Source organism: Triturus cristatus, chromosome 4_2 (genome assembly GCF_964204655.1).
Source record: "Triturus cristatus chromosome 4_2, aTriCri1.1, whole genome shotgun sequence".
NCBI classification, from domain to species: Eukaryota; Metazoa; Chordata; class Amphibia; order Caudata; family Salamandridae; genus Triturus; species Triturus cristatus.
The window spans coordinates 42802868-42815085 of record NC_140586.1 but is presented as its reverse complement, the minus strand read 5'-3'; positions in this window follow the sequence as shown (position 1 = coordinate 42815085).

Below are 12218 nucleotides of genomic sequence, written 5' to 3'. Positions count from 1 at the left end.
TTCCAAACCTCGGCACAACGTTTACTAGAAAGTAATCCCTGTGCTGTAAAAGAAGGAGTCGCTCTTCTCTGAACTACACAACCGTGATTCAGGGCTTTAAGTGGGATGAAAAAACTGGGGGAAGGTGGTCTCAAATGGGGGTGGCCTATGTAATTAAGGGCGTGGCTTAAAACACGTAAGCTAAACATCTGTGCTTACTGCTTAGCATAGTGTGGCGCCCGACTTGTAGTTTGCTGCTTCTGTCATTGCATCCAGATATATGATACAACAAGTAACATCATACCTACAACAAGCCAGGACTATTGGCTTTGCCAATGGTTGTTAGTTGCATAAGTTAAATAAGCAGCAACTATGGCTTGTATATAATGAAAAAGCTTCCACTTAAAGCCCTGGTGACACCACGACAATGTTGCTGCTCCTGAGTCTCAAAAAGAAAAGGGAAATCCAGCGAGAAAATGACTCTTTAAAGGATTTCCATTCCCCTACAACAAGGCTCACCTGGCATGACGTCATGCCGTAACTTCTCCACTAGTGAGAAGTGAGCAGTGTGAGCACGCGCACATTGATGTGCCTTCTCTCACTGCAGTCCAGAAACAAGCATTAAAAATGCAATAGGCCTCGCCTTTCATTAAGTTGAAGCCATTTGCTTTTCTATAGAATACCATTAGCAAAGCAAATGGCTTTAACTTAATGAAAGGCGAGACCTATTGCATTTTCAATGCTTGTTAAATAAGCCCTGAAGAAGCAGTTGTTTTGACGCGAAACACGTGTTCGCTGCGCCTGTACTTTTTCGTCAAGAATGAATCCATGGAACTTGAATTGATTAGACCATTCCTTCCTGGAAGTTTTTGCAGCTTGCGAGCAAAAGCTTTCATTGTATTTTGCAAAGTATTTTTGTACATGAAATGAGTTGGGCTTTAAACCAGAACCGTGTGTTTTTAAAGGAAGTGTGTGTGTAAAAAAAGTAAATTGCTAAATTAGTTAAGTTACATAAATGAATCAATGTGAAGTAGGTAAATTGGGGCTCTGTGCTGGCTTGTTAACATGATTTATGTACTGTATCAGTCAGTTGGGTTACTGACATAGTGGGTACTAGCCAGTGCAGACCTAATACATCTTTAACCCATAACGTTAGTTAATGGTGACACTTATGTCATGGAAAACTGTTCTGCAACAAGTGTGTCATCCTTCCTGTGATGTATCCTGTAACAGTACATTTCATTCTTTCTCTAAGCGTCGACCTTGTTTCGCCAACATAGAAAATGCATTTATTCCCAGCACTTAGCCAGCCCTAAGTGTTCTTTCTCAATCAGGTGAGCCTCCTTTACGAATGTAAATATGCTGGGTTTTGCTTCTAATATTATATCGTGTGGGGAGACCATTTGAGGCTGGTTGAGCATTGGGAAGCGGCTGCATATTCTGCATCCCAAATGTGATTGTGAGGATCTATACATCCTATTATAAAAAGAACACATGTTCCAAGCTAAAGCCCTCTCTGTGAACGAGTAAGTGGGGTGGGTGATTTAATTTTGATGGAAGGTATGTTCAAAATTGGGTAAAAACCGACAGAGAGGGCGCAGGCAAACATGGGTTCGGAACTAAATGAGTAGCGGAATATTTTTTAGGTCGCACTCACCATCAAAGTGTCTATTGTGCAGTCCTGTAATTGATATGACAGTAGTCAGCAGACTGACCTCTGAAGAGTGAAAGGCAGCATTGTCCCCGTCGTAATTCTTGCTCATTGTAACATCCGACGGTCTAGTAGTTGACTAGACGTCATGCACCACATCCGCGGGCCAGGCGTTGCCTGCGGGGCTTAATAAAAGGAGCCGCCCGCTCGGGGGCGCGGTCTCCGATCCGTGTACGTTGTGTGGGGCTGAGTGTTTCCGCCGCGCGGAGGAGCGCGGCCTAATATAGTCATCACCGTGGCCGCACGCGGACAGGTTACACTGGCTACGAGGCGGGATATCGGAAGACCCGCGCCCCAGCCTCCAAGTGCCCGCTACACAGCGGAGTGGAAAAAAAACGGAACGAGATCGGCAGATCGGAGCGCACGCACGTGCGCCAGGCCCCAGAGGAAGCATCAGCAGTGCCGGCAAGGAGGGAAAGACGACGGTGAGTGCAGTCTCACACAGGCCCAGAGAGAGGAAAAACAAAACAAGCACAAGGCACACCAAATACTGAGCCCCAAGGGGAGTGCAGTCTCACACAGGCCCAGAGAAAGGAAAATAAAACAAGCACAAGGCAAACCAACACAGTGAGCCCAAGGGAGGCTGCTGGGGAGAGAGAAGTAAAAGATAAGGCACAGGCCCACAGGGCACCCCACCAGGAGGCCCCCCACCACAAAGTTTCAACAAGCCAGGAAGAGCAGGAAGTCACGCAACACAAGGTGGGGCCACTTACCTGAAGCCGCCACTATCAACATTACAGGCAGGCAAAAGCAAGGTAGGCCACCTGCCCCAAGGAAACGATGGGAGACAACGACCAAGGGGCGGCGCCAGGCCCAGGGGCCGCACAAGGTCAAGCCGCCACGCCAGCCCACGTTCCGTTCCAACATGCGGCATCTGGGGTCCTGCCCCCATTCAGTGAGCTGGAGGACCCGGCAACAGCCTCTCCCTGATGGAAAATCTGGATAGAGCGACTCAACAACTATTTCATTGCAACCAGGGAGACGGACGACGCAGTGAAGAGATCCCTCCTTCTGCACTACGCGGGAGACGAAATATTCAAACTATTCAAGCACCTGCCCAATACGGGAGCAGCCGCGGACTACAACGCGGCAGTGGCAGCCCTAGACGCCCATTTTGACCCCCAATTAAACCCAGACTTTGAGCGGTTTAAGCTGCGTCAGGCTCGACAGAGAGAAGGGGAGTCGATGGGCGTGTTTTATGCCAGGCTTCGCGAGCTTGCCAGCACATGTACAGAAGACGATCAGCCTAAAGAAATACGCGCCCAACTGATCCAAGGGTGCCGAGACAAGACGTTGACAGGACTTATCCTGCGCCAACCGAAAATCGCGCTCGAAGATATGCTGGTACTAGCAAGGACGCACGACCTGTCCACAGCCAGAGCAAATGAAATGGACAAGGCGCTTACGAAACCCCCAGAACGGGCTGAGAACATCAAGATAGAACGGGTGGACGCCCTCCGAGATAAGCCAAGAGGAGGCTCATTCCGAAGTCAAAAACCTGAAGGGACCAAGTCAAGGTGTGGATATTGCGGGCATGAGCCGCACGCCGCAAAAGACTGCCCCGCGCAGGGAAAATCGTGCACCAATTGCGGGGTTCCCAACCATTTTGCCTCTGTATGCCGGAGACGCACGAGGCCGCGAATTTCGAAACCGCAGGCCCCCAACAAAGGCAGTACGACATCTGTCGGTAACCGAAGTGAGGCCGCCAGAAGACCCCAAGAATAAAGGTAAGAGATATCAGGGAACAAGTGAAGAGTCATCGGACGATGATGAGGGAGAGGTGTACCTGATTTCATTTGCGCCGGAACTCAAACTACGCCGACGGCCTCAACCCACGTGCGTGGTCCACGTGGCAGGAACGGAAGTACAGGCAGTCATCGACACAGGGGCCACAGTGAATGTCATGGGACTCCAACAATATCGACGCCTAAAGCCCTGCCCTCCGGTAAAGCCATCTAAAACCAGAATCTACGCGTACGGAGCAGACACGACCCTTCCTCTGAAGGGAAAAATCACAGTCCCTGTCAAGGCAGATGACCTGGAGGTCATGACGACAATACACTTCATTGATAGGGAGGCGGACACCCTGCTAAGCAACAACACCGCAGAAGACCTGGGTCTAATCTCGTTCGCAAGGAGAGTACAAGTCCACCAAGTAGAAGAGCTGCTCAATCAATTTCCGGAGCTATTCCAGGGACTCGAACGCATCAAATGCAACCCGGTCAAACTCCACATTGACAAGGCCGTCGTCCCGGTCGCGTTGCGACATAGGAGTGTCCCTTTTCACCTGCGGCCGCTGGTGGAGAAAGAACTAGAGACCCTGTAAAAACAAGGTGTCATTGAGAAGGTGTCCGGCCCAACGCCCTGGGTGTCACCCATGGTCATTGCGGAGAAGCCGAAGCATTACCAGCATCTCCGCAACACTCTGACACACCTCAAAGACCACGGGGAGACTCTACACAAGGACAAATGCCAATTCTTCCAGCCCTCGCTAGAATTCTTTGGTTACGTATTCAACCAAGAAGGCATCCAGGTGGACCCTCGCAAGTCACAATCCATTAAAGATGCACCCGCGCCAACAACCCCAACGGAAGTACGCAGTTTTCTAGGGATGGCAACATACTGCGGGAGATTCATCCCCGGACTGTCCACGCGAGCAGAACCCCTGAGAGCCCTCACAAGGTCGGACGCAAAGTGGCAGTGGGGACAGAAGGAGGAAGAGGCGTTCTGAAGGATAAAGGATGCCCTTCTAGGGGAAGCCACACTCGCATATTTTGACCCTGCAAAAAGAACAGAGGTTCTCGTGGATGCCAGCCCGGTAGGGCTTGGCGCTGTACTGGCCCAGGAACAAGAACCAGGGCGATGGGCAGCGTTATCGTTCGCTAGCAAGTCCCTCACCCCGACCGAAGCCAGATATGCACAAATTGAGCAAGAGGCACTGGCCATCAGATGGGCCTGCAATCACTTCCACCTGTACCTCAAGGGACAACTGTTCACAATGGTCACAGATCACCAGCCGCTCGTGCCACTCTTCAAAGTTACGGCGCCTCACCCGCCGCCACGCATAGAGAGATGGGCAGTCCAGCTGCAACCGTATGAAATGGAAGTCGCATACCGACCAGGGGCAAAGAACCCTGCTGATTTTCTATCCAGGCACCCGGTCCCGGCCGGCACACAAGAAGACAATGCGGATGTCGAACACTACGTACACCTAGTATCCACAGCAGCATGTCCAGTGAATATGATGCTCGAAGGTATCAAGGAGGCGGCCATCGAAGACGCTGTTTACAGCAGAACCCTGAAAGAAGTTCAGGAAGGATCGTGGACGAACTACCTGCGGCAAGCCAACTCCTGGAGCTCGGAAGAGCGAGAATACTCCACAAAAATATGGCACATACGATATGAACTCAGTGCTACAAGCGACGAGATCTTACTCCGGGGACCCAGGCTGGTCAGACCGCGGACCCTGAGACACCGGGCGACGCAACTGGCACACGGAGGGCACCAGGGGATTACAAAAATGAAAGCCAGAATGCGGGAAAAGGTCTGGTTCCCGGAGCTGGAGACCATGGTGGAAGAGTACGTCAAGCAATGCCCGCTATGCCAGTTGACTGGAACTTTGGAGAAGCCTGCACCGGTGGTCACCGAAAACGCATGCACCGTCCCGTGGTCACAAGTAAGCATAGACTTTGGGAGTTTCCCCGGAGGAAAACACACGCTGGTGTTAGTGGATGCCTTCTCGAAATACCCCATAGTAGAACCAGTGGCGTCCACAGCTTTTGCCCAGATAGAGCCCGTCCTCGAGAGAGTATTCGCCATGTTCGGGTTCCCACAAGAGATCCGTAGCGACAATGGGCCACCATTTCAGGGAGCGGAGTTCGCCACGTTCCTAAGGCAGAGAGGGATACATCACAGGCGAATAACCCCCCAGTGGCCCCAAGCCAACGGTGATGTTGAACACTTTATGCGCACACTGAACAAAGTGTTCCGCATCGCGTGGGTAGAGCAAGCAGACCCAGAAAAACGACTACACGAATTCTTGCGGGAATATCGAAGCTCACCACACTGCACCACCCAACGGAGCCCATGGGCACTGATGCTCCATGGTCCCCGGAGAGACTTACTCCCTCCTGCCCCGGGTGGTCGCCGCCCCCACTGGAGGCCGAGGACGTGCAAGCCAGAAGAGCCCGACGAAATCAACGGGCAAGCCCTCACCGCCGTGCCTTGCCAAGGACACTCGGCACCGGAGCAACCGTCCTCCTGAAAGACCGCCGCCCGGGGGGGAAGTTCAAAACAAACTATGAACCGGGGCCCTGGACAATCACCGCGAATCGAGGAACTATGGTAACCGCCCAAAGAGGAGGTGTCCCGGAACGTGTCCTGGTTTAAAGAAGTGCCCCCGGTGCACCCCGAGAGACTACTGGAAGGGCCAACAGGGAGCACACCTACCCGGACACCCGAAATCAGCGAAACCACCACGGTACTGTCACCCAACTCAGTCCCAGAGGGCGGACCTCCCACGAGTCCGCGACTGCGAAGCTCTCCGCAAAGGTACAGCCTGAGGCCCAACCCACGGCCCAGCCAGATGCTGAAAGACGTTGCCTGCTGAAAAGATACTGCGGCTGCCAGCGGAGTGCACGCAAGTACTACCCCTCTGTGGGCTGAACTGTTTGAACTGTTTGAACTGTCAATCTGATTTTGCGTTTGGATTTGGGTTTGTTTTTTCATTGACTGATTTGGATAGGGATGTAACATCCGACGGTCTAGTAGTTGACTAGACGTCATGCACCACATCCGCGGGCCAGGCGTGGCCTGCGGGGCTTAATAAAAGGAGCCGCCCGCTCGGGGCGCGGTCTCCGATCCGTGTACGTTGTGTGGGGCTGAGTGTTTCCGCCGCGTGGAGCAGCGCGGCCTAATATAGTTATCACCGCGGCCGCACGCGGACAGGTTACACTCATGACAAGCAGATCACACATGATGCCAGCAGCGAGCGCATAACTCGCCGGCTTTCACGGTTGGTAGCTTAAAAATTACTGTAAGGTTTGCTTTGCACCCTTTCTTCCCTCCACAAAACTTGTGATCACGATTTAGTTATGCATTTTTATATAGTGCCAATATCACCCTATGTGGTAGAGCGCTTTACAGTAGACATACGTTGTTACATAGATAATTACAGAGGGTTCATAATGACCAAATATTACCAACATTTTTTATATAGGGTCAAAAATGTCAACCATGGTAAATCATACCAGAAAAACAAATTGTATAAAAACTAAATACAGCAGTAGAAAGGTTGTAAATGCCTGATGAAATGGAGGTAGTCTACTTGTCTGCGCCAAGGTTAGTTGCAGTGTTTTAGCTGAAAAATCATTGCAGGAGGGCTTTTTTATAGCGCCTACACAGTGCTTTCTTAATCTTAGTGGCTTTAAGTGCGTAGCTGGAAAAGTCGACGGAGTCTGTTTTTTTGTATTAGACATAAAAAGTTTAGAGACAGTTTACGGACCGTTCAGTGTACAAGTGTCTTGTGTGTTGATGTGAAAGTCACAAGTCTGACCCCGGGAACCCCCAGCTCGCGGCAGCCGGCCCGCTCCCACCCTGGCCGGGCCCGACTGCTTGCCTCGGCCCGGCTCATCCGTAATAATCTTCCCCATCTGAGGAGCTCACACTTCCTGCACGAGGAACTGGTTCTTACCGGATCTCAGCGCCTGTCTCAGCTCAGAGCCAGCCGGGCCTCCAGGCGCCCTGTACTGCGCCTCGCCGTCCAGACCTGCGGAGGTAGGCGCAGTGTGCGTTAGAAACATTTCACATCCATATGTTCTATCGAGACATTTTCAATGTTTTTAACACATTTAAAGATGCACGGAGAGATGAAACAGCGGCAGCGACATAAAAGATTTTGTTTTTTAAAGGAATGGCAATAACGCAACCGCACAGAAAAAGTTATACTTTAATAATCTATTCAGCCTGCACAAATGAGTCATTTGCAAAGGCGTTTTTTGCAATAAAAAGACGTTTACGACCGAAAATGTCTACATTCGCATCTGTCAATTATTCCCTAACAGACGTGTCAATGGTTTAAGACTACAGTTTTTCCTCCAAGTCCGTAAAACTCCGCAGTAGTAGATGGCACATAGGTGGGTAGTAGGCAGAACACAGCTTGCTTAGCCATGTTTGAGAGTTCCCACAAATAAACATTTACGGCCATTCACAAACCGAAATCCAATACTTTCCCATCCCAAAAATGGTCGCAGGTTTGCAACTCGCCTTGCAGGACGAGAAGGGGAACAATCACTCCCGAGTGGGCGGTGGAATAAAAGCCCTTTCTCCACGGGGAAAATGCGTTCCTCGAGTAGGAACAACAAGCGCTCGCAATTACGTTTTTTTCATTCGTACACTTTTCTATTTTAGAGCCGTCCCAGTTGGACTGGCTCGCCTGACTTCCTTTTGTGCTAAAAGGTTTCTTATCTTTATGGGGCCATGTGTTTGGCCCCATAAAGATAAACAACCTTTTACGCCAGCAGTAAGTCCGGGCAGCCAGTCCGACTGGGACGGCTCTAAAAGAGAAAAGTGTACGTCACTGGACTCTCTTTTCCAATGGCTGGCCACCGTTAAGCATAAACGGTGATGCCAGCCAATGGAAAAGAGGGGCAGGGCTTAAACCCCGCTAGTGAAAGCTCCTCTAAGTCATTAAATCTCGCCAGCGAGACTGCGCATGTCTGCGCAGTCTATGCCAGGCGAGACCTAAAAACGGACCGTCTGTGCCAGGGCACAAAACAGTACAATAAGGCGTCCACAGGGCCCACCCCCTTATTGTACCCAGTGGTAGAAGTGGGCGGGATCGGAAGGGCACGGCGTGCCCCTACTTTTTTAATGTAACAAAGCCTGTTCCCCTACTTCTTTACTTTTAAAATGCGTCCCAGGAAGGCAGGAATGGTCCGAACTTGAAAAAATATTACAACCCCGTTTGGTGCACATTGAGGACGGCCTCTGCAGTTGCGGGACCTCCTCCCCCTTCCCCTCTGTGTCTGTGAGAAGGGGCCTGCCCAGGAACACTGTAGGAGCCGTTAGAGCAATCCAGCAGCATGATAAAGTGGCTTCTAATGATGCCCCTGCAATGATTTACACCTCATTGAGACAATGCTACCTGCCTGCCCCCCACTGTGACTAATACAATTTGTCACATCAGGATGCATTGGCGGCCCCGCCCTCACCCAGACTGACGACGCCCCAAGAAAAGGAAGAGGACTCCAGTGTGGAATTTGTGGCAGACTGTTCCCTAACCATGACGCTTTTCAAAAAAAAAAAAATAAAGCCGTAGAAAACGTTTAATGTCTTCCTTATCTTATAGATTATGTACTGCTGCTCTGTCTGTGTTGAGGGATGTGGTATTTTTAAAAATACTGTTCACCTTTTTGAATAATATAACATAAAAGCAGCCCGAGGTGTCCAGTTCTGAGACACCCGAGCACCAGAGCCCCTTGTGGACCCCATCCAGGGTCAGACTGTGAAAACAAATAGGCCCAGGCACCAAGGCCGGACTGGCTAAATGGGCATCGGGATAGAGGCTGGAGGAGTGGGAGGCTGGTTTTGTTACTTGGGGCTGCAAAACTGTCCCTCAGGAGCAAAACCAGCAGGCCTGTCCAGCACAGTAAGGGGGAGATTTACTAAGATTTTGCACCGTGGTTGCGTCACAAAAGTGACGCAAATCGGCACAAAATCTTTTTTTCCCAATTTACTTTCTAGCGTTAAACTTGTTTAGCGCTTGAAATAACGGAAAAGTAATGCGAAGCAGCGCATTGCGCTTCTTCGCATTACTTAGAGCCATGGGGGCGTATCAAGGGTGGAGCATGGGTGTTCCCAAGCACCCACCCAGGGTTTCTCACACTACACCCAATTGATAAATGAAGTATATTGGGTTTAGCGTGAGAAAACTGCGCCTTTTTCAAGTAGTCGTAAGGAAGGAGAAATGCTTTAATTTCTCCTTCCTTTTCAGACTTTGTAAGCGTGCTGCACTGTGCAGCACGCATACAAAGTGGGGAAAACGTTGCATGTGTCTAGGCATCGTATTTTGTACAGGAAGGGTACCCTTCCTGTACAAAACTTATGCTAGACTCATGCACACAACCTAGCGCTATGGCGCTAAGGTATGTGTGTGTGGCGAACGGCAGCTGTAATGAGTGCCGGCGCAAGGAAAGGGGGAGGAGTGAGCCATATCTCTGAAAATATGGCACTCTCCTGCTCCCTCCCTGTGGCGCAAAGCTATACTGGTATGAGAGGCGCTACATAAAACAAATTGAATACATGTGAGAGGGCCTATGGAGAGATGAGGGGCAGTGTTGTAGGGTGATGGTGGGGGAAACATTGAAGAGCCCCAACAAGATTGTCGTATCTTGGTGCAAGGTCATCATTTACTGTGCTCTAATTGCCAATACAATTGAATATATAATAAAATGTGTTGTAGAATGCACACTTTATGTAATTTTTTCTAAATTTTCTTGGATAGAGAACACCCTCTTCCCATGTCCCCTTTGTAGTGATCAGGCTCGCTTACTTCGTTAGTTCGCAACACACAGTACAGGGGATGGACAAAGTGCCAGGGCTGCTTGGGGTTTCCAGTTCAGCCCTGTCTGGCACCAAATTAAAAGTGCCCCATTTAGCAAATGAGATATAAAAGCAAGCAGTGGCAAAGCCAATAGGTCTTGTCTTTGGGACCTCTTTGCTAGGACTGCTTTGGGTTCCCAGTTCAGCCCTGTCTGGCACCAAATTAAAAGTGCCCCATTTAGCAAATGAGATATCTAAACAAGCATTAGCAAAGCCAATGGGTTTTGCCTTTGGGACCTCTTAGGTTTGTGAATTGTTTTAGTGACGCTTTTCAGCATCACTAACATACTATAGTGTCACCCAAAAAAATAAAGTTGGATGTATCCTTCACTTCCCAAATGAAAATATAATTTTTGTCTTTTACTCTCAAGAACTCAAGTTTTTTGTGGCAAGGAGAGTTAGCCAAGCCAGACACTTCAAAGGGTATCCTTTGCAGGACACTTGAATACATAATGTCGATGTTTGAGCAGCTAGCTGGCTGACATGAATGTGGAGGAGCCCTTGTGGGTGTCCATGAGTCAGATCATATTTTCCTGAAGAGTCCCTTTATCTTCTGAGCCCTACTTAACCCCTTCCTTGCTGTCCATGAGTACACCAAATATATACCTGTGTAAACGAGGAGCACTGTTTTCATGTCCTTAACGTTTGAGGCAAAAAACACTCATTGATTTCTGAACAGTGAGTGTTAAAGCGTTAAGGTAACCATGTTGTTACTGCTTATATTTCGCATGCTTTAGAAAATCTTGCATTCCCTATGAGTATTTGCTTTTTCCAGGATGTTATTATTTTTTTCCAGGCAGTGCATAATTTGAATTGAGTCACATCTAGGCGTTTATAACAGGGAACAATTGGGTTGTAGCTGAAGGCAGTGCATGTTTCTCTCAGTGGGGCAGAAAGGTGTTCTGGGGTGAGAAGATGTGGCACTGTGGCCAGAGCTACCAAATTTGGAACTGGGGAACCAGGATCAGGCATCATGACCAGTAACCCAGACCACTATTCTGAGGGAGCACATTTCCCTACTTGACTGTAGAAGGCCCCCGCTAGACCATAGAAGCCCTGGTCTCTTAGCACCAGCAGGTGGACCCTACTAGTGGCCAGTGTGGGCTAACCTTTAAGCCCTGTCCACCACAATCCATACTGAGGTTCACCTCCAGTCTTGCAGGCAGGCCTACAAAGCAGCACACCCTAGATCAACAGAGACGTTGTCATTGAGGTTACAGGACCCTTGAGGCCAGTCCGCCTCACCCATTGGTGCCTCCATTGGCCTTGTTCCAGCAGTAGTAGTGCAACTCACCAGGGATCGGCAATGCATGATTTGCACGTACACCAAACTAATGGGCATATTTACGAGGGCCTTGCGTCATGCTTGCACCATGGAACGTCATATTTATGAAGCCACGCAAAGCCACTTTGCATGTCATTGAATGCTTTTATAAATATGGAGTAATGCAACACAGCGCAAATCGCTGCTTTGCCTTACTCTGCACAAGGAAGGCATTGCAGTGGGTATTCCCACTCAACTTCTATGGTTTTTGACACATTCTCATATTTACAAAGACTTGTTAACCTGGGAATGCATCAAAATCTAACGCCTCCCCAAGGGAGGCACAAAAAGGAGAAATATCTTTATTTCTCCCTGTGTTTTCCTTTTTCTATATGTTCAGCACACATAGTAAGAGAAAAAAGCCTCTCAGGATTGTTTTTGTGCAGAAAGGTACACTGATGCCAGTGTGGGATTTATTCTAGAATACACTCAGAGGGCATCTTAGAGATGCCACCTGAAAAACAACCGGCCTCTGGTGGGTTCCCTGACTGGTAGACACCAGCTTGCTACCACAAGACAAGTTTCTGGACCCCTGGGGTGGGAGCCTTCGCTCTCTGAGGCCAGAAACAAAGCCATTCCTGGGAGGAGGCGTTCACACCTCCC